The 25,477-nt window shown below is 40.0% G+C and overlaps 1 long non-coding RNA gene across 1 annotated transcript in view; it reads right to left on the reverse strand.

Annotated features, from left to right (window-relative positions):
* Positions 1-18,107: 18,107 nt before the first annotated feature.
* The window catches only part of LOC141917900 (uncharacterized), a 64,863-nt gene continuing 57,493 nt past the window's right edge, over positions 18,108-25,477 (reverse strand). The window contains exon 3 of the long non-coding RNA XR_012621512.1: positions 18,108-18,375. This is a non-coding gene — a long non-coding RNA (uncharacterized LOC141917900). The remainder of the gene's footprint in view (positions 18,376-25,477) is intronic.

Here is a 25,477-nt window from a genome sequence, read left to right on the forward strand (position 1 = left end):
ATGACTTAACACCTTGAATTTGGGAGGGGACAGTATAACGCAGCGTTTTTTTGAGCACTGAAGACTGACAGCGTGGCATTTTGTTCGAAGCTCAATCATGTTTGAAATGATTAAAGTATTTTTTACTTGTTAAAAAAAAAAATACATGCATCTCTTGGCTGGCACTTTGTATGATATGTCATGTCTGTGCTTGCTGTGTTTTGGGATGGGCCAACATTTTCAACCTCAAAAATCATGATTTAAATTGGGAACTGACAGACCCCTACAGTCCTGCGAGTGGCAATGTGATCGTGAAGAAATGTAATTAAATTGTCTCTGTCAGGGAGAGATTTGACCAATCACACAGTGTTCATCTTATGTGCAAACACTTCTTTCACTAGCTATTAGCTTCATTGTCTTTAGGTGTTTTAGTTTCATCTGGAGCATCATGCTGATCAAACTACACCTCTTATTCCTTTTAATTAGGAATGCAGCATCCTTCTGTTCTCAATTTAGGCATCTCAAAAGCATTCCTAAAATATCAGATCCTCTGTCAACTGGGTTGAACAGCATGAAAATAATTATATTTTTCTTTCTAACACAAGATCAAAGCTCCAGAAGAGGTGACATACATGTTGGATATTCAGTCTCAAGCACGGAGGTCAACTGAACCCAGAAATACTTTGTTGCTGATTTTATAGCATAAAAGCTGTTTTTAAAAGAAATGTTGATACATGGTAGTACTTAACTGCTGCCCTAAGTTCATGTATATTGAATGCTTTGCTAAGGTGTGTGGGTTTTTTCCCCTCGTGCACTGCTATTTGTTCTAATATAGAAAATGAGCATGGAGCCAAGGCTCAGATCTACAGAGACATCAGGAGAACTGATTGCAAACCCAGCCCTTTTAAGCCCTGCTTTGAAAATTTACAGGGAGGTATTCATATTTGCTTTCTTACTCCTCCCTAAATTTTACCTCTCCTGCATACATCTAGGAGATGCTCTAACTTCAGGTTATTAGCAGTCACTGAGTGCTTTCCCCCTTTATTTCTCCTCTCCCCCCCTCCACAAACACATTTTTTTTTTCCTATTGTAGTGCAAAAATCCCAGATGCAGAGTAGCTTCCTTGAGTGCGTGGGAAGGCTCTCAGAGTGGATGTAGGCTTCGAAATGTCGTGGGGGTCTGTCCTGGAACAACATACCATGCCCTGATGGTCACTGTGAGAAGAGCTTCTGCTCCCAACCCAATATTGTCAATTTGCTGATCATTTGTCCTCCCGAGATGCAGGACCTGTGATCGTTGAATCGCTGCCTCCCAGAAGGGCTGCAGACAAATGTAAAACTGGATCCTTTTCCTTATCAAAGAATTTCTCATCTCTTTTCAATACAGGAACTGCCAGAAGTGGCAAAAGAATCACATGAACCCTCCCTCTGAGGATTTTATGAGTACGGGAGACAATCTCTGAGTGGCCTTTGGAAGTAAGAGCTGTTTTAAATCACCAAAGCATCAAGCAGAAGAAAAAAGGAATCATGACAGAAGAACTGGCCGTGTTTCTTATGGTAAAATTCCCAATTGATGGAATGTGTAACTTTTCACTTGAATTAGTGCAAGAGCATTTCGAGGGCAATGGTCCAAAGAAATAAAGCATTTTTAATTGGGCTAGCAGGAGGGAGAAGGGAGGGCTTCTCACCATGCTAATTGAAAAAACAAACTCACTGGTTTTATACACTGGGTTGGTCAAGAGCTTTCTTTTATGCTTTAGTTTATTTAAACATGGCACATCTGTGGCTTCAGTGCCTTGCACACAGATGGCATCCCTTTTTGTTAAAGCACTTGACAACAGCATTGCTTGCTTGTCAGTCTGGATAACCTCAGATAACATGAAGAAACTTCTTATGTTATGCTTAATGACAGTGTCATTCATTACACCGCTTCATCCTTTCCCTTTATCTGACTTCTGTTAGAGTCCTAAAACTCCTCTCATTTACGGGAATGCCCTGGTCATGAAAAAGCTGCCTCAGATAAACAGCGCATCACCTTTCCTTCCCTGGTGCACAGCTCCCTGTGAAAACTCCTGTCACATACCAGGGGCTGCTGCCTGAAAAATGGGAGAAAGAAGCAGGTGGGCAGGAGGGAGTGACAGAAGCCGGTGTACATATTAAGTGCTACTCATTAAAGTGGGTCCCTGGAGAATATGGCCACTACACAGGGGTGAAAGGACAGAGAATTAATGACGACCGCCTCAGCCATGACAGAGAAGCAACAAGTCACCTTCTCACACTGGCCTTGATCTTGCCTGCGAGGGTCATTGCATCATGCACGGTGCCGTGCACGAAGCAGCCTGGCCCCAGCCCCTGCGGTGGGTGGGTGTGGGCGTAGTCAGGTTAAACACCAGACATCCTCATCCATAGGGCACGGTGGCAAGAGTCAAGTCCCTGTATCAGTTTTCTTACTCACAAGAGGAGAGCGGCCAGACCAGGTGAGAAAGGAGGTTGGACTCTGGAAATGGTGACTTGACTCCTACCAGGGGCTGGAGGAGCTTGGACATCTTCCAGCTGGACATCAGTTAAATGATAGGGTGATACGCACAGCCCAGGCCATTTCACACGACCGGGTTGTAGGAGCAGGCTGCAAGTTGCTCTTACCACCACTGTCCAAATGGACAATTTTACACTTGGAGATTAACAAACAACCCCTGGATGTTTTGGTCATATTTTTTATACATGCCTGCTCATCAGCTACCTCACTGGACAGAGCTGTAATGAGGCATTGCCAGGACTGTCATGGCCTCAGACAAATGGGAATGGAAAAGTGCCTCAAACAAAGAGCACATGGCCTTTCTGTCTCAGGGTGTTCAGTTGTCTATGAAATGGCCATGATATACTGGGGGTTGATGTCCAAGGAATGGGAGAATGCCATTTTCATGCCAGTTCCTTTCTTAAATTTTTCTATTTTTCCCTTGAGCTTGATTCAGCTGCTGTCACCACCAAGGTTCGGTACAGTGCCATGGTTTTTCAGCTCATCTTCCTGGGCGGCAGCAGGCACAAAAACAACCTGAACATGCAAACTCCTGTCTCCTGTTACTTCCAATCTGACAGCCAAGTAGCAGAGAGTAGTTACCTGCATGTGGGAAATGAAAGGGTGTTGCCATATTGCCCATCCCTTGAGCTGGCAATACATGGAAACATGACCTGACTTAAGCTCTGAGTTTACATCATCAGAGCAGTGTTTCAGGACTGATGTGCAAACAATTTAGATTAGAAAAGCAATCAGTATGGTCTGGTATGTAACTTCTGGATATGTTTGCCATGGAAAGAGATTGGCAATTTATTCTATTTTTGTGCTTTCTTGCATTTTGATCCCATCATAAAATGCTTTACGGACCATTTCACCTCACAGAGTAGATGGACATTCCCAGCCTCCTGTGACCCATCTCTTCTCTCCTTACTATACCAATGAATGCCCATCTTCTGATTAGGTATTCCACTCCCAGCCTATGCCACCAGAAGTAGTGATATTGGTAGTAACTGGGGACTTTGAGGCAAAAGATTTGTGGAAGTAAACCTTAATTAAATTTATCAACAGAATTTTGAACATAAATTGTATTTGGTATTTAGGAATGGGAAAACACTTTAAAATTACTCCTGAAATGAAGATGCCTGGGATGGAAAAAGTGCTTTGATGGAGGAAAGCACTTCTGGATAGTCAAAACGTAACAATCCTGCCCAACGTACCAGAGCAATGTGGTCTTCACTACCATTGCGTCGAGTTACTGACCAGCTCTTTAGGCTTGAAGACAGAACAAAGCCAGTTTTCAGAAGTCACAGTGGAAATGCGGACAAGATTTCCTTTTCTCTCTAAGCTCTAAGTCTATGAGAAGATGATACTACTTTAATTTCATTCTGAAACTTCAGAAACTGGATTATTCTGGCTCTGCACCCAGAACACGTGTCTCTGATGAAGAGGAGATTTCTGCTTCCCCAGCACAGGGATGTGTGGGGAAAGCAGGAGGATGGGAGGACTGTTTTGTAGCTGGTCCTTGTGGACTTCCAAGGGTGAATCCAGGCAGAGGAGAGTATTAATTCTAAAGAAAAGTAATAGAAAAGTAAATAAAAAATTGAGCATAGAATTGCCTCTGAATCCTAATGTCTTTATCCTTGGGGATTTTGATTCCATTACAAATATTAGCAAAGATCAAGGGCGTTTTATTTTAAGGGCAAGTCTAATTGGAAAGAAGTTAATTCTACCAAAGTGGAAGTCAGCTAAAGAAATTAAAATTGATGTGAGTTCTGCAGTGGAAGTGTCAGATCCTTCAGGATTCTTCCCACATGTGAGTCAAACTTCTCTTCAAGGGACCTCTTGTATTTTCCAAATCCCAGCCCACTCTTCCCTCTTGTCCTCCAGTCATCCCAGCCCTTCCCATGCACATTTTGCTTTGATGTTCTTGCAGATCTTTCTCTCCCCTTCCCAGCATGCTCTTTTGGAGGCACAAAATGCTCTCTGTCACCTATCTAGACCACCAAGAAAAGCAGGGGGGTGTCTTCCCCATTGGTTATTTTAGCTGACCCCCTCTGAACTCCATTTTGTCTAGTTTCACTGCCTCTGACAGTATGAAAACACACTGAGACAGATGGAAAATACCAGCTTTTTAATAAACAGTGAGTGTACATGGCAAACCAAATCTCACCTCAGAGTCACAGAGAGGCATCCAAGCAGATTTCCTTAAGAAAAGCCTTATCAGAGAGAAAAAAATGAGGAGGCTTGACTCATTTTTAAAGATTATTTTTACTCCTGCTCCTCTTCATCAGTTGAACTGATACATCTCAGGTGGGCAAAGGAACAAGAAAGGCAAGTTGGCCATGTAGATGAAGTAGAAAACAGACAAGAGAGAGACACAAGGAGATGAGATTAGCTTCAAATTTTTTTCTTGCCTGGTTCTCTAAAGAGACAAAGCTGACATTCTCACAGGGTGTGAGCATTCACTCTTATCTGCATCTGTGCATGTGTGTGTCTTCCTTCCTAACACCCTGTGGGCCAATTTCAGTGAAACTGCAAAGAGTGCATGGTCTGAAGCCATTATATTCCTACAAGTTTTATGAGAAAAACCAGGTATCGCCATCTGCTTGCCTTGATGTGACTCTGCTCCCTATCAGCCTCTGCTGAATTCCGCTGGCCACTTAGTGTAACTGTGCACAGCTGTGTTTACATTCATGATAAACAGCTGGGCGGATGAGCAAGGTCCTGCCAGTGTCTTTACCGAAGTACAGTCTGCACACAGTATGGGTATCAGATCTGCCTCTCAGTGCTGGGAGAAAATAGCTGCATGCACTGTAATTAAAATCAATAACAAAGGCAATTCCATGTTGTTGCCCTCAATAAAAAGCTCCATAATACTAAAACCATTTAGAGGTTATTTTGGGTATACAGAGATTTTACCATTATGTTAACAGTTCCTGTAATTGTGCTAGCAGGAACACAAAACTACAAGATATCATGGGATGGTATCTGCTGCATAAAAATTGAAAGGAATTACATCATAACGAATCAGTTGGAAAAGCAGCTAGTTGCAGAAATACACGAAATCTAAAGGTACAGCATAAGCAAAATCAAGGATCCACATCAATTGCATTTCAAAACATATGGCCTGGGTAAATGCAGGTTTATCAAAAAAATTAATGCAAAATAAAGACACTTTCAACAAAAAACATGCAGTAAGTTACAAAACCAAAGATAGCAAATTGCAAATTCAACTTGATCATCATTTGAATGTAAGACTGAAATGTTTCAAAATCATCTCTATAATGAGAAATAACTAAGAGTAGCAAAGAACTCAAGTCTTATTCACAGGCCACAATTACAATGATTTTATTGAACCTGGAGCAAACTGGTGGCTTGTGAACATGTAAGAGTCCTTCATTTTTAAGTCCACTCTTAAGACTTTGAATTGCAGAAAAAAGCAAAAAAACACAATTGGAAAATTGAAATAATAATTTCTAAAAACAAAGCATCTACATGGTAAGCCAAAATGTTGATATTAGTAGGATATGAATTTCTGGCAGAGTTAATGGTATAGAAGTTCATGGTCAAAATACATTTTTTTAACTGATGAAAAAGTCTTGGTCTTTCAAAAAGGATGACTTGATCTTTTGAATGGACTGAAGAAAAGGGGACACAGCTCTGAAATTTCACTTCGTAGATGTAACATTTATTCTGACTCAACAAAGGATTTCCAAGGCATAAACACATACTTACAGACGTGCTTATGTCACACAATAAACAGATTTTTTAAGAATGTGCTTAACTTTCATCATCAAAATCAAAATCAATGGCACTCTTTATATCCTTGAGATTTGTATTTGTTCAGGTACCTTATCACAAGACTGAACTCAAGAGATACATTAAACACACAGATCTATTACCCATTAAATGCTACTGCCACCACAGCATGGCCATTCTCCACCACCGGCATGCTGAGGGCCAGACATAACCAGGATGTTAGAGAAAGACCAAAGGATGGAAATAAAGCAGGAAGAGGAGGAGAGATCTCAGGCAGAATGGAAAGGTAAAAATAGTTACTGCTTTGGATGAGCAAACAGCCTGTGGGAACCGAAATTTTGTTGTGATGACTCTACCCATGGCTGGGTTAAACTTGATAGAAAAAGGACGGACTTTCAGAAGAATAAACATGATGAAAAGTACTCAGGTCTTGCTGGGAATAGAATATTTTAATTGTTGCTGTCATTTGTTAAAACTCTAGCATCTCCACTTAATTCCTTGAGCACACCTGAGGGTTTGAGGTATTACAGGCAGCTCTAAAACATGCAATGCTGCCGTTGTGAGCGTGTGCACTGGGGAGAGAAATATTGGGAGTGAATGTGTCCCCAGTGAAGGGGCAACTTCTGTAAGTTTGTTCTTACAGGTGTCTCCTAGAGGAAAAAACATTACAGCCAGCGTTTTCTATTTTAAAAGTATCTGTTCCGCAGTTTTTCATTTCAAGTAACACATTTCTAAGGAAGACAGCAAGGGAATGGTCTACCAGTTCAAAGGTAGAATTAGCACTGAGTGAAGTAGTTAAAATTTTGGTGCCACCAAAATAAGTAGGCTAGACCTCCACTCTCCATGACCACTAGACTTGAACCAGTCCTGTAGAAAACATGTCCAAAGTAAACTCCAGAGAAAAGGTAGTGGTCAGAAAGATTACCTGGGGAATTTTGCCAGGTCATATGGACTAACCTACATGCAAAATATCACAGGATACTTTAAATGTCTGTGAGGGTGGAGGATCTTAATTTTACTTTTTAAATGAATGCACTTTCAGCCCCGTGGCAGTCTCTACCAACTATTCACAACTGACTCAGCTGGAGGTTGTGCTAATTCTTGGCACACCATTTTTTTTTGGTCCTAATAGACTCTTTAAGACATTACTCTCTGTGTTGCAACCATGTTTATGGCATCTGACAGGACCACAGTCAACTGTGTTATATCTGTATAAAGAATCATACAGTTAAAACATATTTTTTATTACAATTTAGGAGTATGATTCAAACTTGGGAGTAAATTATTAATGTATCATTATTAATTAATCCGCCAGATGTTACAGTTTTTCATTGTGTATCTCAGGAGACTTAAGCCAAAAAGCAGAGTGCAATGGTAGCTTTAATAAGGAGTTTTTCCCATTGATACAGGGCATGAAAGCAGGAGGAGCATATGGAATTAAAAAAGCAGCAAAGTAAGGATTGAGGCTAGCAAGGTTAAAGGGGGATCAGGACTTTGACATGATAATGTGAAAGACAACTAGGGTAAGAGATCAGTTATGGTCTTTAGGGCAGGGCATTCCTGTTCATGGTGCTCTGGCAATACATCTTCAAATAACATTTCTCATCAGGATTGCTTTCATATTGAAGGAAATGCTAAAAAGGAGCCATTGTGCTCACACAAACGCATCTCAAGCATGTTCTTCTACATAATCTGTACCACTCCATACAGAACAAACTTTTATGTAGGTATGAAAAAAATGTTGACCTGGACCTATACTGGGTACCATAGCTGACTATGATTATAAAGGAGAAAGAAATCTGTGAGCTAGAAATGATCAAAACTAAGATAAGTGGTTATGATGGCACCTTCTGAAATTAAAGACCCAAGTGTTACAGGCACAGTAGCATTGTACATATGCTGTAAGACTGTACCATGATAAAATCCTTTGGGAAAATTTAAGTAATGGAACAAATTACTCTTAAGTTAAATGATACACTTTATAACCCACTTCTTATTTTAGAAACATTTAATAATATTAAATTACCTAAATGGCTAGGGAGGGCTATGCTTAGCGATTTACTAATTGCTGGCAGAGTCATTCCAAAAATGGAAACCCCAAATGAGCCCACCCCAGTTCTGGCCCACTCACTAATAGATTGTGACTACTCTGAAAAAGTTCACTTTCAAATATGTGAGAACTGATTGCATTTGACATTGCTTCTAGTTTGAATACATGAGGTGACCTCCAAGCCTCTCTCAAATTAATGTAAAAAATTTATTGTAACTTTAGTGAGATGAGGAAGCCACACACTTGGGCCTTCCCTGCTGCTGCTCATTCCAGTTTGTTCAGAAGGAACTCTAGTAGACCATTACAAAAAAATAAAATCAGTTTTGGTGGAAGGCTGCTTTTTTGAATTTGTATAGGATGCAAACCAGCAATGGGATTAACAACACATTCAGTCTGGTGAACTCTCTGTTATTCATCCTTTTTAGGCAGTTCATATGCTTCATCTGCGAATTCAGGTATATATCAACTTCTTCCTAATTTTTCTGAGATGTACCTCAAGTTTTTGAATTACTTCTAATGGAAGTATTGTAACATAGGCAGTGACTCTACTTCACTAGTAAGGCATAAAGCATATAGCTAATTAGCCATTTAAGTCATATAGAGCTCTTTATGGTATAATGCTAATTTTAAAACTTTCTCTGTGACTTATGTGTAATACATTTATTCTTCGTCTGACTTTTTAAAGAAAAATGGCAGAAAAGAGTGTATAATTGGAAAGAGCTCACAGGGATATTCTCACACTTTATACATTGTTTAAAACAAGTAACTCCCCTGGGAAGTTCCCTGAGATTCTTTTATTTTTCTTTTTTTTTCTTTTTTCTTTTTTTTTTTTTTTTAAACTGGGTTAGGACAGTTCTTGTAAAGTGCCTTTGAAAATATAAGTAGTGCTTAAATGGCAGAGCTGGGCCTGCAGAAGGGGAAGAGGGAACCTCTAGTGTGTCTGGGAGGGCTGATACACTTGTGGCAGTGAATTAAAATCAGGATGCTAAAGCTGTTACTGCCTTCAGCTGTTTGACCCATCTTTCAAACAGATGGATGGCCAACTCAGAATGAACTGATCTACTCACAAAACAGTTCCCAACTTGCCGGTTTTCAGCCTGTCACACTAATGTGAACTAATTCAGATTTTGTTTTTTCTTAATAAACCATGCTGAAACCAGTGTCAGTTCAGGAGCTGATTCATGAATGTACTGGATGGTTTTGCCTCAGGGTTAAAAATGTCATGGGAGAGACAGGGCAAATACCTGAGGGATGTAACTAATCCACTGCCCAATTTTCATTGGTTTCATCGACTCCTACATCCACTTTTGTAAGCAGTCTGTCTGCCTATGAATCTCAGCCTGAATTTTATTATGCCTTTTATATCATGTTTTCCACAGTGCTGCCCTGCAACGGATACCTGAAAGGTGTCATTCAGAGAAACACTTTGAAACATACTTTATGGCTTTTAACATTCATTTTGATAATTTGCCATATTCCCACCTATTTATCCAAGGTTTATCTAATTCATTCAACACCACAACATTTAACAGATTCACCATATGTAAAGCCAGACCCCTAGCTGATGCAGAAGCCAAAAGGATTTTTAAGAAGCTTTTGCTGTGCCATACTTTAAAACATACCTTGGCATTGAAAACCAACAAATTAAGAGAGGATTGAACCTCACTTGCATGGATGCCTTTGGCTCCTCTTCTCCCACTCACACACTGACACTGGGTCAAAGCAATCGCTCCATGTGTAGCTGCCAGCAGCATAAAAGGAAACAGTGGGACATATATCACCCACTTTGGGTTTCTTTATCATTATCATATGACAATAATAAGCAAATACTTTTCTTAACGCTTGCTTTCCTGAGTGCCTCCTCTCCTTTCTCCTCATCTTTCCCTGACTTCATGTCCATTTTGTCTGCTGCTGCAGAACTGCAGGAGTTGCTCTTTGTGCCTCAAGGAATGCAAAGATCATCTCATGTTCAACCTGGGAAGATGCCGTAAATGCGAAATCTGAAGCAGTCACAAAACCCTTCAGATATTTTTTATGGAAACAGACAGGTGGATATGATTGTTCCTCAAAGCCAGGAAAATATGAAGCACCATTTTTCTATCTGGCTGGATTAAGCGATGTTCTGCTCCAGCATTATTTTTAGTGGTGATGTAAAAGGAGCAGGGGCAAACTTTGTGTTGAGATCTCCCACTGCCGTTGGGTTGTGCATGTTCTTCAGAAAAAATTTCTATCACCATATTATGAAATATCAGGTACCTAAGGTGACAAGCTGTTTTCTCCACAAACCTGTGACATCATTTAGCATTAAAAAAATGTGGAAGGGATGATCAGATTAGTGCCCAGGAAGGGGGGAAAAAACCCCTCTAAAATCCAGAGTAGATTTTAATAAATTCAAAGGGAGACAATTTTCAACATTTCAGCTAAGATTTGTGAGGAATCCTGTGACAATCCACATTTGCACTTCAGCTGGCAGAATGGCAGAGCTGACACCTCCTGTCAGGACCAGTCAATGGAGCAGGTAGACCTTGGTGAGGAGTCATTGGCATAACAATGAAAACTGGTACTGCATGCCCTAAAAAAGATGTCAAAGAAATCTCAAAGATAGTGAAGTGCACAAACCCTGAGTCACAACCTTTTAAATCCATTTCCTTAGCCTGCTGACTTCTAGTATTTCCCTCCTATTGTATCTGTGTTTCTTAAACCTGCCTATAAGGCACATAACACCACCAAGTGAAAGAACTCTATTGGTGTAAAAGAATGAGGTTGCAGCTGGCATGTATCTCCATCACCTGATCAGACCCCTAGAAACTTACCACTGCCAGGGTAGCTCCCATCCCTCTTTCCCTGCCTCTTGTCTTACTGCCAGTACTTGGCAAGTAAGTGTCGAGGAGCTGAAGAGTATCTGTTAAAGTATTGACAGCCTTTAAAAAGGTCAGGCTGCCTCTTCTTCTTTTTATTTTTTTTTTTTTCTGATTTTCAGCTGTTCCTTGATAAAACTAGCAACACTTTATTTGCACAGAGTTGAAGCATCACGTATATTGGATGAAGGAGCCTAAGTAAACTGCAAAATAACAATTAAATTCCTGGAAGAGATAATGGAAAAATATTTGCTTTGTCACCGCTTAATGAGAAGAAGGGCCCGTCTCTTAATTTTGTCATAAAGTGTTTTGATGACTTGTTACTAGTTAACTGTGAATCTTTTGATCTCCTGATTTTGATAGACAATGACCCTGTCATCATATCAAAGCGCTTCCTATTACAGTAAATGGAGAAGCACAGCTCTCTAGAGATATCCTTAGGGCAAAGTGTGTATGCATACACAAGGAAGATGGAGAAAAAGGGAGAGATCTATAGCATCTAGCCTATTTAGGGGTTTTCTATACTAGAAATACAATTGTGTCATGGGACCCACTTACCACACAGTTTCATTGTAGAGTGCAGCTGGTAACCTTAACCTTTAAGCCTTGCTGTGGAACATAGTTATGGACCCATCAACACTACAAAATAGGATCATATTGTATTTGGGTCAGGGGATAACTATGTTGTAACTTCGTCCCTTGTCACGGCTGTGATTTTACCACAGACAAGGCCTTCTAAAGCCCAGTATTGTATTATATGTCTTGTTCACTACTAATAATTGCTGCAGCTACTGCTGTTGTAGGGGAACCACCTGCTGTGTCCCTTTCTTTTGTGTAGCAGCCCCTTTAACAGCAATAGTAGTAATTCTAGGAAACCCTAATGCAGACTATTAGTGTCATTTTATTAGGTACAGTAACTGACAATTTTTTGCATAGCAAATTTTTAACTTTGTACAGGAGGGTAAAGACCAAATCTGAAAGGAGAGTGGTTGCTCTCAGAAAATGTCTAATTCTGGGCTTTTCTGATGCCAGTAAAAGTCAAGGCTGTTAAAGAGCCTCCTTTCAGCTTTTGCTACTGACATAAACTTAATGGTGGCATGTGAAGGTGTGCACCATCCAGATTGCTACCTTAACATCATTGCCAGTGTTAGGTGATAAACCCAGCAAGAAACATGAAGTCTTTTCATATTCCTTGTAAAATCTATTAGTCCAATATTGGGGGTGGGGGTGTGGGGGGCAGGAAGGGGTTGTGTGTTTGTATTTTGGAGGGGAGCAGGTGGTGGACTCACCTAAATTCCCACCTTCATTTCCAAAGCTTGGGAGGGACATGGGAAAATGCCCTAAGAGCTGCAGTGTGTTCAGGTTTCCACTGAGATCCTACAAACAGGAGGCTCGGTGAAGGCAACGGGGAGGACAGCATGCCTTAGCACGATGTCCTCTCCATGGATGCTTAATGTTGCCCACTTTTGCTGCTGTAGTGATGCAGTGCAGGGCTCCTATAAGGGGCTAGTCCATCCTAGGCCCACTGGATACTCTCCAAGTAATGAGGCAGCCTGGGAGGAGCAGAGGGATCTGCAAGGTCATGGTTACAACAGGTCCCTTGTGCTTCCAGCTACCATACACCACCTACCCTATAGCTTATAGGGTGATCAGAGGTTGACTTATAGCTCTGCTGTCCAGTAGCCCTTTAGAGATTCGAACAGGTCTTGAGGCAGGGGTGATAATTTCCTGTTGCTAATCTCCTCATTGAAGTATCTTCTCAAAGGGCAAGCTGTTAGCTACCCCATCCCCCTGTGCCCTGTACCCAAACACGGCAAGGAGGGATGCATTAACTGCGCTCAGGGCAAAGCAGTCTGGGCTAGCTGAAGCTTTGAAATCTTTGCAGGAGAAAACTGAGAGGAGAACACATCTTTAGAGCACAGCACAACTGTCTGGAACAGCCCTTTCTTCAAGAAAGGCATCAGGCAGAGCGGCAGGACCTCCTTTCCCAAAGGACAGAGGAATGCAGCTGCCCTGATGGGGGAACTGTGAAGCCTTCAAAATTGTGTAGGGTTGCCCAAGCACCAGGGTGACTGGCATGCTAAACACAGAGAGGGATGTAAGCACCTGAAAGGGGAGAGCAGGGACACAGCAGCCCCTCTCAGCAGGGCTCCAACGCAGCTTCCCTGGAGGTACCTCACGGACAGAAAACAGACATTGCTGGGAATAAAGAAAGGAAGGACAGGTTGAATATCACAATAAACTTTATTACTGCAATGCTTTTATTTGCAGTTATTTCATAGTTTACAGGTGTCCTTATGTCACCTTCCACCGTTGTATCTCTGTGCCTCTCCAAGGCTGACAAAAAACCTGCAGTGTTCAATACCTCCTTAGTCTTGCCTTTTCATTGAAGAGCACAAGCAGCCACTTGGAAGTGTACCCCAAAACCCATGAATGTTGCCTGACATGGAAGAAAAGGTCTGTGGGGAGCAGGAGGACAGGGGAAGCACTGCACAGTGTTAGGCCCACATTCAGGTGGAAACACAGTCACCCTTCTACTGCTCTGCTTTCCCAAGGGCGGCAGAGCCAGGGCTGGGTGGGAAGCTGCACTGATTGTAGAGTGTCTGCCTGTAGCTGCCTTCCCTGCTTTCATCTGCAGGAAGGTGATACAGAGCCTGGGGCTGGAACCACGTCCTGCCCATCTCCCCCCTCCTCCAAATTTATGCACGAAGTATGGGTCTGCAGCATTATCCTAGTAAAGTCAGTCACAGTGATGGTAGAGCCTGAGGGGATACATAGCTCTGCCTGTAGCTACAGTCGTGCAGTTTTCAGGGAATTACTGCTGTCAGACGTGGTGCATACTCCTGCTGCCGACTGCCTTCTCACAGCTCCTTCTGCTAGAGAGCCAGGTGAGGAGGGAAGGGCTCACTGCAGAACGTAGTTACATTGGCCAGTTCATCCCAGTTCTTATAAGATTGCTTTCCCTTTTCCTTTCCTCACCTTTTACACCTTCTTACTAAAGTTTAAAGGCTCTCCCTGAAAGATAGTGAAATTCCATCTCCAAATGTTAAAACTTCCACTTGTGAAAAAGCCAAGTCTGTCCTGGTATGATTTATAAATTTCTTTTGTTCAGGAAAATAAATTTACCTTTTGCTAAAGGCAGAAAGTAGAGTGAATAGTTCTAAAATATTCAACATGTAGCCAGCTTGGCTTCTCAGCTAAAATTTCTGTTCTTGTGCAATTTTTCTTGCAAAAAGCAATACATAGTTTCCTTTTATATAGGTTCTCTCCTGACAGAAGTTTTCTCTTCTCAAACACTGCTAAAGAGCAACCTGCAAAGAAGTGTCATGGGAACTGGGGTTGGCTCTCTGAACTTCAGCTGTCTTTAGCCAACATAATGTGTAAATTTTGTTTTTACTGAGTACAAACCAGCTTCGCTGCTGAAAAATTGTCTTCACTCACGGTGAAAAAACCCCAGACATTCACATACATTTCATTTTGCTTTTTTCTGTTCAACCAACACAAAAAATTAAATTTGTCATTCTGCAATAAGTATTGTCAGGGAACTGTAATTAATACCTTCTGGAGATAGCCATTGCCCTCCATGAATGCCCATTGAATTTGTCTGTACAGGAACTACAGATTTCCACTATGCATCTCAAGCAGGACCAATTTTGAAAGGAAGTAACAAAGATTGGAGTTTTTTTCTGGGCAGAAAGTGCACTGGGCAGTTTCTGGGTTTTTTCTGGGGTTTTGGGGGTTTTTTGGGGTTTTTTGTTTGGTTGTGGTTTTTTTTTGTTTTGGTTTGTTTTTTTGGGGGGGGTTTTGTTTGTTTGTTTTTTTTTCTCTTTGGTTGTTATTCCTAACATAAGGTTGATGTTTAACATCCTCCTTTTGTCCCAATACCAGGGCTTCCTTCTGGTTGGCTGCTGAAAAAATTGCAGATGCTGAAGCAGGTAGTTGTGTGTCTGTATGGAGAGTACAGAAAGGAACTACCACCTCCTAAGGGTGCCCCCAGTGAGCATGGGGGAGAAGGGAGGAGGCAGAGGGACAACTCAAGGGCAGAAGGGGCATCATCTGCCTCTCCCTGTGATGGTCAAGAAAATGCCTCTGTTTGTTCATGTTCTCTCAATCCTGCTCTAAGCGGGTCCCTGGTTGAATCAGGAGCCTCAGGGTTTGGTAATGTCACTTATTAAAGCACTCAACCCCCTGAGCTTCTCCTAAAAGCTAGGTTTTGGCAAGCTGCTCCTGTGAGCAGGAGGTGCTGAAATGGGTTTCTAGTCTGAAATCTGCCTTATGTCTCCAATAAGCAGCTCTTGGGTCTGTTTTCACTCAGCGCTTGTCCATACTTACATATCAGTCAACAACACATGACATCTCTTTTATCTTGGCAATATCCAAGGAGTACTCACGGAGAAAATCCAATACAACAAAGAGAAAAGCACTGCTCTGAGTGTCTGAAGATGAACACTGAGAAAGCTCAAACATACTCGACATGCCCTAAATCACCAGCTGTGGGTGATGTTAAAATTTTCCATTCTGATTTTTTGCTTCCCTGACAAAGGCATCCATCGACCGAAAACTCTTTTATTGCGTTAGGGCACACTGCAGATGTCCTACAACGTGGGTGCTCCTGAAGGCATATTGATAAAAACCCTGTACGTCCCGACAGCCTGCAATTTCACCAAAGGCATCGCATGGAAGGGGCTCCACAAAGACAAAATTCAGCCTCCAGCAATTTCAGTGGAGGAGGTTGCAAATGCTGAAAACTGCTTCTTATGCACAGAGTTGTTGGAATCAGATTAATGCTACAGCATGAGCTACTATTGGGAAGTCAAAACACATAGTGTGCATGAAATAGCTTAAAATAAACAAATACACAATAAGCAATATAAAGACAATTATTTTTTTTCCAGGAAGCAGTCAAAAAACAATATCTTATAATACCTACATTTGGCAATGGTGTGTCCAGGAAGAACTCTGGTCTCTCAGCAAAAGAAAATTGTTTCAGAGATGAATCTCTCTCAGTCTCTTTTTTTTACAGAAAAAAAAGATGGACATTGTTAGGCAGTTGTAAATTCATTATTCAGGTTCATCCTTATAACTAAATACCTGGACTGCAATTCTCTACCCACCGAGTTATGTTTCATTACTTCTAGGTAAAACTGTCGCAATTATTTCTGCCTATGGATAACCATGGTAGCTACCCAGAAACTACTGCTTGTCCAACATATGGATAAGATGTCACCTTTAATAAAAAAAATAACCAAAAATATATCTCACTGGGGCTTTGTGCGTTATATTGTTTCCTCATGAAATACCATTTTAATTTCCTTCATAAGCCCTGCTCTTCCTCTTCAGAGCTCGGTTATGACTCTCCATCCTTCCCTGCATTGAAGGATGATGCAGTTGATAATAGTTAGAAAAAAGCTTCTCTTGTTAAGCCACGCTCTCAGCCTCTCTCTGTGTTGTATGTGTTAAAATGGAATATGTTCTTTGTGGCAAAGAAAAGGAGAATGAGAATATTTCTGTCTCCTTTGGCTACAAAACTTACTGGTGTTTTGTCTGTGTATTAATGATGTAGTGCTTGCAATACCTTGACTTTTTATGACCTGCAAAGCCCAAAGATTTCACAGTCCTTTTCACGCACTATGACTCCTTCCTGCCTCTCTCTGAGGAGGTTTGATGATATTTCTCCATTTTGGATGAGGAGACTGAGGCAGGAGTTACTAAGAGCCACACAGCATGATGGCAGAGAGAAAGAGACAAGACCCAGGGCTCTTGGTCTACATGCAGGTCACATCTGCCTTTGAATGAAGACAAAGCAGGAACTTATGTGTCAGCTTTATGGCTCATTTTTTTACCAGTTTTACCTATTTTGGGGGGACCAAAAAGTCACAGGTCAGATTCTCAATGGAAACAATGTCACCGCTTCTGCACCTACCTGTTAGCTGCAGTGAAAAGCTGGTACGCATGGCTGGTATGAAATTGCATCTACCAAAGAGATGTTATTGCTGGAAATCAGGCTCTGTTTCAGCTGAAGAAAGAGCAGGTAAGGACATTACTTTGCCAGACATTACAGATTAAGTAGTGTTGCTTCGGCAGTGGAAATATCTTTAGACTACTGAAAACTACCTTAAAGCCCAGAGGCACTGCCAAGGAAAAAAGAATGATTTTTTCAGTGGCCTTCATCCTGTTCCTACTTTCTCCAGTAGTATGCTCCTCTTGCAGAACTATATATTAAGGTGAAGGATCCTTTCTTGATACTCAGTGGAGCTCATTCCCCAAAACCCATAAAAATAGATTGCTCATATGATTCTATTAACTGCTATATTTCTAAAAGCCATTTTAATTCACCTCTGGCCCTCTGTAGCACTTCTTACTCAGGCCCAGAGGCAGGCTTGGTTGGGTTTTTTTCAAGAATAGGGGACACCTAACGATGACAAGGCAGGACCTGGATATGTTGACAGCATTTTCACACAGAGATCAGTTGTGTTTGTTAGCCAAAACAACAAAATAATGAATGGGAAAGAAATTTCTGCAGACAAAACCAGGCTTATCGCTGCTGTAAAATCTGTGTCACTGATGCTGCTGGGAGGAGAGGGGGAAGATGGAGAGTGGAGATAGCTGCAATAGCACAAACCCTCCCCACCACTGGTGCTGTGAACAGCTTGCCAGAATAACAAAAGGTTGAAAATTGCTATTGTCTCTGAGTTGTACGGCGTGCCTCCCCGCTCATCCCGGAGGAGAGTGACCTCCTGGTCTGGAAGCAGCAGAAGAAATACAGGCAACAACTGTACGTACAAGGATGGCCCTGCAACCCTTGTCAGGCTGTGATATACAGCTCAGCAGGAATTTATTTCAAACTGGTGGAGATTGGGGGCCCCATAAAACTGTACAGCCTCAACCCAGTGAAATAAGGTTAGTAAAATACATAAAGTCTGATACCGTGCAGTGAAGTATGCCTCCAGTCAACTGCAATTCACCAGTGGCATCATGATGGATACTCCAGCAGCTTGGTTTGTTTGCGGATGGATCTGACCAGTTCATGCCTTCAGCTCCTTTCCTCTCCCTCCTTTTTGCCTGCCCACTGCTGTGCTGTCCGTTAGGATGCAGGACTGAGGCTTTCTGCCTGCAGAGTCAATGTTAAGCAGTGACACTTCAGCAAAACCTGCTGCAGACCTCCTGGGTGATAACTCATCTCATCCAAGCTCCAGTGCAGGATAAAAGACCACGCTTGCAAAACAAAAAATACAACTGGAGACAAAGAGAAAAAAAGAGGCAATTTAAAAAAAAAAAATTAAAAAAAAATTGTCTGTGCTGATGACGACTGCTCTGTCTTATAGGAGAAAACACATTAGGCGGAAACACTACCAGTTTTTTTACACTTCATACTACTGTCAGTGTGATGTTGAACAAGTGCCATTAATCAAGAGCTCTGTAATTCATTAGGCACAGTGATGTACTTGAAATGTTATTTCAGTATCATTGTTCAAAGCCCCTGTAACAGATTTGAAAAAGTAAACTGGGAAGAATTAGCTGCTTGCATCTTAAAGCCAGGGTAGGATTTAATTGGAAATAACAACTTTCTCACTGTTAACCCAATTCTAAATAAAACAGGAAAGTCTATAGTGGCTTGGAGGATCACCGATGTTTCTCTGTTAGCATTCTAAGTGACACTGGTCCAGGCCAGATTATTCACAGGGAAGTGCAGACACTTATGGCTGTGCAGGATATTCCCCTTCCTGCATTTATTCTTTCTGCTGTGAGGTCAAAACTGTCTCGTACAGCCGAAGCAGTTGGGTGTTCAACCTTTAATTAATACAGGCCCTACCTAATACAGCTACAGATATCCTCAATATTTATGCCAGCACGCAAATCTGGTTTAATTGCATTAAATTCTAAACCTGTGTGGTATCTAACTGCAATGATTTTCACAGGTAGATTACACAGACTACAAAACAAGACTTTGCTCATTATCATTTTCAACTAACATCCTTGTCACATGTCGTGAGTATGATTAATCTTCTGCATGCAGCTTGTTTTATGTGCATCTATCATGCAATTTCTTATTGGACTCCCTTTTAAAAAGAAGATTATTGCCTTTTTAGTACCCTTTCAGACAGGACACATTTTACATATTTAATTATTTTCTTTACCTTCGCTGCTTTTCTTTTTACTCTTCTCTTGCAATATGGTGACAATATATCTGAGCAGACTATTCTGAGTGAGGGAATGATACGTTTTTAACAGTTGGCACAGTATTCTAGTACAGAGAAACTTTTGCTGTCCTACTTGCAATATTTTCTTGGCATTTTTTGCCCATGTGAATGCCTGCATTTTGATCAGAACCTGGTTGTGTTACAATGTTACCATCCTTGAGTTGTTTCCAGTGCATCTTCATTTATACATCCTGATACTGAATTCCACCTGGCTTTAACTTCTGTAGACACAAACTTTCTTAGCTCCTTCTGCAGATTCTTGCAGTCTTTCTTGTCTTGACTAACCTGAATCTTTTTTATTACTTGCAGACTTTGTTAGGCTTCTTTTGATCATTAGGAAATAGATCACATCATTTTAAAGCATTTAACTATTATATTTTGATAAAATAAAATTATGAGTATTTCTACTTCTCCCTTCTGCCTTTCAATCCACTGTCTATTTATAGATAATCTGTCTCACCTATTTCAGGACTTTGGTTTTTTACATCAAAATATATTTTCTTCCTTAACAGCTAATAGTGATTGATTTGTCAAAAGATTATGCTGCATTGACTAATTCTGGTTCATCTATTCTATTGATAAAACTTTAGTACCTGTGTGGTAGGTTGTAGAAATATGATTTTTTTTCCTTATAGAACCTATATAATACTTTTATGATCTATGTGCCTTTGATCTTGCATTGGATGGCGTGCAGCTAGGTTGCTATCTTTCCAACAGAAAGCTACACAGGCAGAAAAGTTTCACTACTTTGAAAAGTATAAAGAGCAGGGAACCTGTAAAAAATAGCTTTGTAACCCTATACCTGCATGGTAATGAAAAAGGTAACTTATAAATAAATAAGTATCTTATAAATAATGGTATATAAGTAATAAACCTGTGTACATCAAGTGATTCTACACTGAAATAAGCAACCTGTCTGAATTCCTCTTTCCTTGCAGAGAGCTTAGCTACAGCCACCGGTTATAAATACACTTAGGATTTTCTAATTATGTTAAAAAAATCATCCAGAAAACATTCTGAGATGGAAGTCTTGCAAGTAGAAAGATGATGCAGAAGCACATGCCAGGAAGCCTTGTCAATACTCCTGATGGCATCACCTGTGGTGCTGCTTCAAAAACTCTACAGACAGATTGATTACACAGGGGTTGGAGACCTGTAGTGATGTGACCTCCTTTCTGAGGGTGTGACACTGGATATTATAGCACAATTTAAAGGTCTTTGTCTCCCTCCAATGCTCGGCATGATGATGATGTTGCAGTGCCAGGAGTGACCCGCTCTCTCCCATTAGCACCCACAAACCACACACAACATGCACCAATGTTGTTCCCAACATGACCTCATGGCTGTTTTGCCCACTTCCACCTACATTCATTCTGCCAAGACTGGCTCAAATGCCTCTTCCAAACAACCAAGTTTGCAGTATTTTGAAATTATCAATATATATTTTTAAAGGGATCACTCACCACTGTGTTAGATGACCTGAAACTTTACTATGTAAATTTTAATGACCAGCAGGTCCACCCTTCACATGATTGTCTTCTTACTGTCTCACACTCACAAAACCTAGGATCTTCTCCTCAAGGCATAAGTGAAACACTTAACAAACAGAAATTGGTCAATGGTTTCAGTTTTGTCTTCATTAACTGCTGGTTGGTGCAAAAATACGCAGAGCTAATATGCCTTACTTTCCATGTGAAGAAGTGGTTGAGCTGATCACCCAAGGAGCCTGTTTCAAAGACCATATATTAATCAAACTATTGTAGTAACATGAATACTTCTGCTGAGATTTTTGCTTTATTTTCATTACAGGTAAGTAATTCTGTACTTTTATAGCACTACCCAGGTACTCTCTTGAAGTTTTCGAACCCTAATCTTCTAAAACATAGTTAAGTTCCCTTGCCATTATTTCATTTCCTTCAATTTAGCTGCCAGCCACAGAATATTTTCTTAATACAACTGATCAACTAATATTGTAGGCCAGTTTACCCAATAAATAGTTAAATGCACATTTTAAACATGATTCTGGCAAGAACTATGACATAGTTTTATGTTACTCACTAATTTAGTACTAAATAAATATATATATTATAAATCCTCTATAGACATCACGTGTGTGTGTGTGCCTGTCTGTTGCTTGCTTGTGGAAATATTCCAATAGTGAAAGCATTGGAAGTTTAGGAGAGTAATTTCCAACAATGCTTCCCCCTCACCCCTCAAACTGTTTCTGACTATAGGATAAGAAAGGAAATTAAACAAATGTTTGGTGACTCCAAAAATGAAACCAGCGTGTGCCACCAATAGTTCTGCAGGAAGCTAATACCATAGCTGGCATAAAATGTAATTTCTAGTAAAATCAAAATGATGCATATTATATATTTGGTTAAAATATGTCTTTTTTTTTCTAAAAGAGATGAGGAAATAGGTTGTGGTTTTTTGCCTTTTTTTTTTTTTTCTTTTTTTGCTTAGGCTTTTCATTTGCTTCTGAAAATGAGGTTTGGCTTTAAAGAACTTTCATTTTGATAAGAGTGATTCTAGATATTACTTCGGCGCCATTTACCCAGCACTTCTTTTTATTCAATTATTTAGCAATATATAAGTGAAACAACATTTAATTTACCAGGTTTTCTACAGTACCATTTGCTGAATCAGAAATGGTTTATAGTCGCCAAATAAAATTAAAATTATGTGTACTGGGATTAATTAATATTTACTGCAGACAGTAAATATTCTTGCCCATAATTATTATATTATAACTGTAAAAATAGATTAGTCTAAAAAGCAAATATACAAAGGCTGTCTTTAATAAATCAGGCTCACAAGGCTCACAAACTTGCTATTAGAAGTGGACAAAGTGCAGAAGTGGTTTTGAATGCATCTCTCTCCATCCATCTATCCTAGGTTATTTAAGGCATTATAATTTTGGCATCTACATCCCAATTAGTGACAAGAGTTACAGAATGAGCTCCCATTTCCATTACAACTTGTTGCTAATGGCAGAAATGAGTTTATTTAGCAACAATAAGCATAATGCTGTAAGTGTCCACTCCATAAAGTCCTTGCTTGTACCAATGCCTACGCACAAGTATCACATTTTTAGACCCATAGTTGGGGCATTCATTAAAACTTTTCTGCATGCAGATGCAGTGCTCAATCCCTGCCTTATAGTTTTGGGTAATCAACAACCTCAAGTGGCAGCCGTGTGGCTAAATGTATTGCTTCATGAAGAGGTTTCACCAGGCATCTGAAACATATTCGACATTAGGCCTATTGAGAAATCGTCTTTGTTAGCAGGGTGGGCTTAACTGTGGCTTTCTCACAGGTTTATGAGTTTAATGAGCTGGCAGAATGGAGGAAAGAGTTGGAACTGAATGCAGAGGAGGGCTTGATAAAGAAAATCGTGTGGAAGCATGGTGTAACTCTGAACATTATTAAAAAATTTAAAAAAAATAAAAAAGAGGAGGAACATCAAAAATAACTATATTTTCTCTGCATGAGAGAGGCTTAGTTGCCTTTTCACCTGACTTTTTATGCAGCACAAATTATTTGGGAAACTAGTAAACAATGAAATACACAGCAGACAATTTACATCAGTATGCTTGGCTTCAAGGAAGTGTCTTTATTTGAGCTACAGCTATAGATTCATTGGTAAAAGAAACGGCATCTTTTAAAATGTCAGCTGTTCCTCCTCCTGCAACTCACTGGTTACAGGTTCAAATGTCATGAGTCAGGGTGGGTAATAATGTCATTGAAGCTGGGTGAAACATTCATAGCACAACGTGTCTACTTCTGACCAAAGTGCATTCAAATAATTGAAACAAATGTGCCAAACAATAACTTCATTGTCATTTTATATACACAGGTAAATATAAGATTGTGTAAAAAAAGAAAATGAAATGAATTTTTTTTTATCGCTGCTCATTTTTATTTTGAAGTGCATTAGTTATAATTCGCATTGCAGTGGTTTTAAATTTCCTGAGGGTAGACAGCACTGAGAGAAGGTATTTGGACTCATTTTCATAGAAGGAATAGCCATATTAGACTGCTGTGTTACTCCTTGCTGGCCCTATTACTCCTTGCATGGTTGGAATAAAACTCCAACATCAGGAAGCAACAACCTATACAGTCAGACAAATGTAGTAGAGGAATTAGTTAGTTCACATTTGTTGTTGAAGTAGAGCTGTGAAAACAATTATTTTCCAGCCCAAAGCAACACCTTTTCTTTAACCAACTTTAGATCCTGGGTTTGGTTGACCCAAAATGACATTTCAGGGTTTTCTAAACTGTGAGAAGAGACATAGTGGCATCAGGCTGTCTAACATCTCCTTTTCAAACTTTTAAAATATTTTTTCAGTTTTCAAAAATAATACTTTATCATGAGGGATTAAAATAATTGTGATTTGGGAAGGATTTGTGGAAGGGGGAAAACAACTAAAACAAATACTCAATTTTTTTTTTTTACCAACCTCAACCATTCTGTGATTCGATGATGTTACAATCATCACCATGCTTCCAAACCCTTTTTTATTTTCACAACAGCTTACCTGCCCTCAAAAAAGTCAACATATAAAAAACTCTTTCATGATGTTCATCCTCAATTTTAGGAGGGCAGCACCCTCAGCCTAGAAATTTCTGCTGAAGTACTCTGGCAGGCAAGGCTCAATCAGGAAGGCATGGGCTCACTCTTCTCCTACGCAGTAAGACAGTTTGGGTTAAAAGACCTTGTGACAGAAGATGTGCCAAAAGATTTACTGATTTTTAGATGCACAACTTATTGTGTGCCTTGATGCAGACTGATTAATAATCCTCCATTAATTTTTCAGTTTTCTTTACAATAGATATGTTCTTTAGCTGAAACTCTTTGCATCAATCTTGGATGTGTGCTATTGATACCATTTCACACCAGGCACATAGAACTTAATTTTGTTAAACTTGGGCATTTATGTTTTATTTCTCTTTAGTCACAGGTATTGATTTCAAGGAGCACCAGTGCTGTAGTAGAAATAAGAGATATCACTGTGAGCTTACCTGTTACCCATACTGCAATAAAAACAATAATCCAATATAAAACCATATAGGCCATTATTTTTGTTGTATTTCTGCTCACCTAGCCACCTCACATCCACAGAAGCCCACGAACCGGTGCATGTCCAGTTCTAACCTCTCCGCATGCCGCACTGTAATTTTCAGCAGCCATCAGTCCATTTTCTCCAGCAATTAGCCATGAGCCAAGCAGGTTACACTCCTTTGAGCCTGAGCGTGAGGCTGCAGTCCCTGATGCAGATCACTAACAGCAAGATTTTGACAGCTTTACTCAATACCACAAAATATTTCCGTTCCACAGCTATCGACAGTGGAAGATGTTCCTGCTGTATGAAGCACAAGCTATTTTGGTCTTTTTTGATCAGACTGTGTATGTGGTTCAGTTGTTTTCATTCCTTAATTGACCTGCTTACTCATCACTTATGTAAATAAATTGTTTTAATCTGCTCCACATCTTTCCTGTGTATCATCATTTCTTTGGTGAATTATTGTGATATATTCAGGCAAAAATCTGAATGTCCACATTACCGAATGATCAAACATAAGAAATTTCAAAGAAAAAAAAAAAAATTAAAGGCTTTGAAAATGAAAGGCTTTTTTTAGGCAAAAAAAATTTCCTTTATTCTCAAATGTATTTTCCTTTGTCCAGAAATTATTTTTGAAATATAGACTGTAGCGTTTTTTGCAAGGACCTACTGCCAGCAATTCTGCATTCTGAACATGTTGGATATACTGGAAGAATAGTTTTCCGTTCTAAATATTCCTCATCTTCTCCTCCCATTTCTTAAACATGGGCCAAAATTAAGAAAGAAAAACCAAACCATAAATGACTGATATTAACCAGGTAACTTAACACACTGTTGGAAGGTTTTCTGCAAATGGAAAAAACTTGAACGGATGGAACTTCATAAAAAAAGACAAGAAAAACAGGAAAAATAAAATTAAATAGATCTTTTTAAAACTGAGAGTTTGAAATTGCTGTATATTAGATTTGATTTAAACCAATTCCTTGTTTACAGTTCATCCTTCCTAAAAATGATATTATATTTTTTGTCAGCTGAGAGTTTCTCCAAGCT

This window comes from Strix aluco, chromosome Z, assembly GCF_031877795.1.
Source record: "Strix aluco isolate bStrAlu1 chromosome Z, bStrAlu1.hap1, whole genome shotgun sequence".
Taxonomy (NCBI): domain Eukaryota; kingdom Metazoa; phylum Chordata; class Aves; order Strigiformes; family Strigidae; genus Strix; species Strix aluco.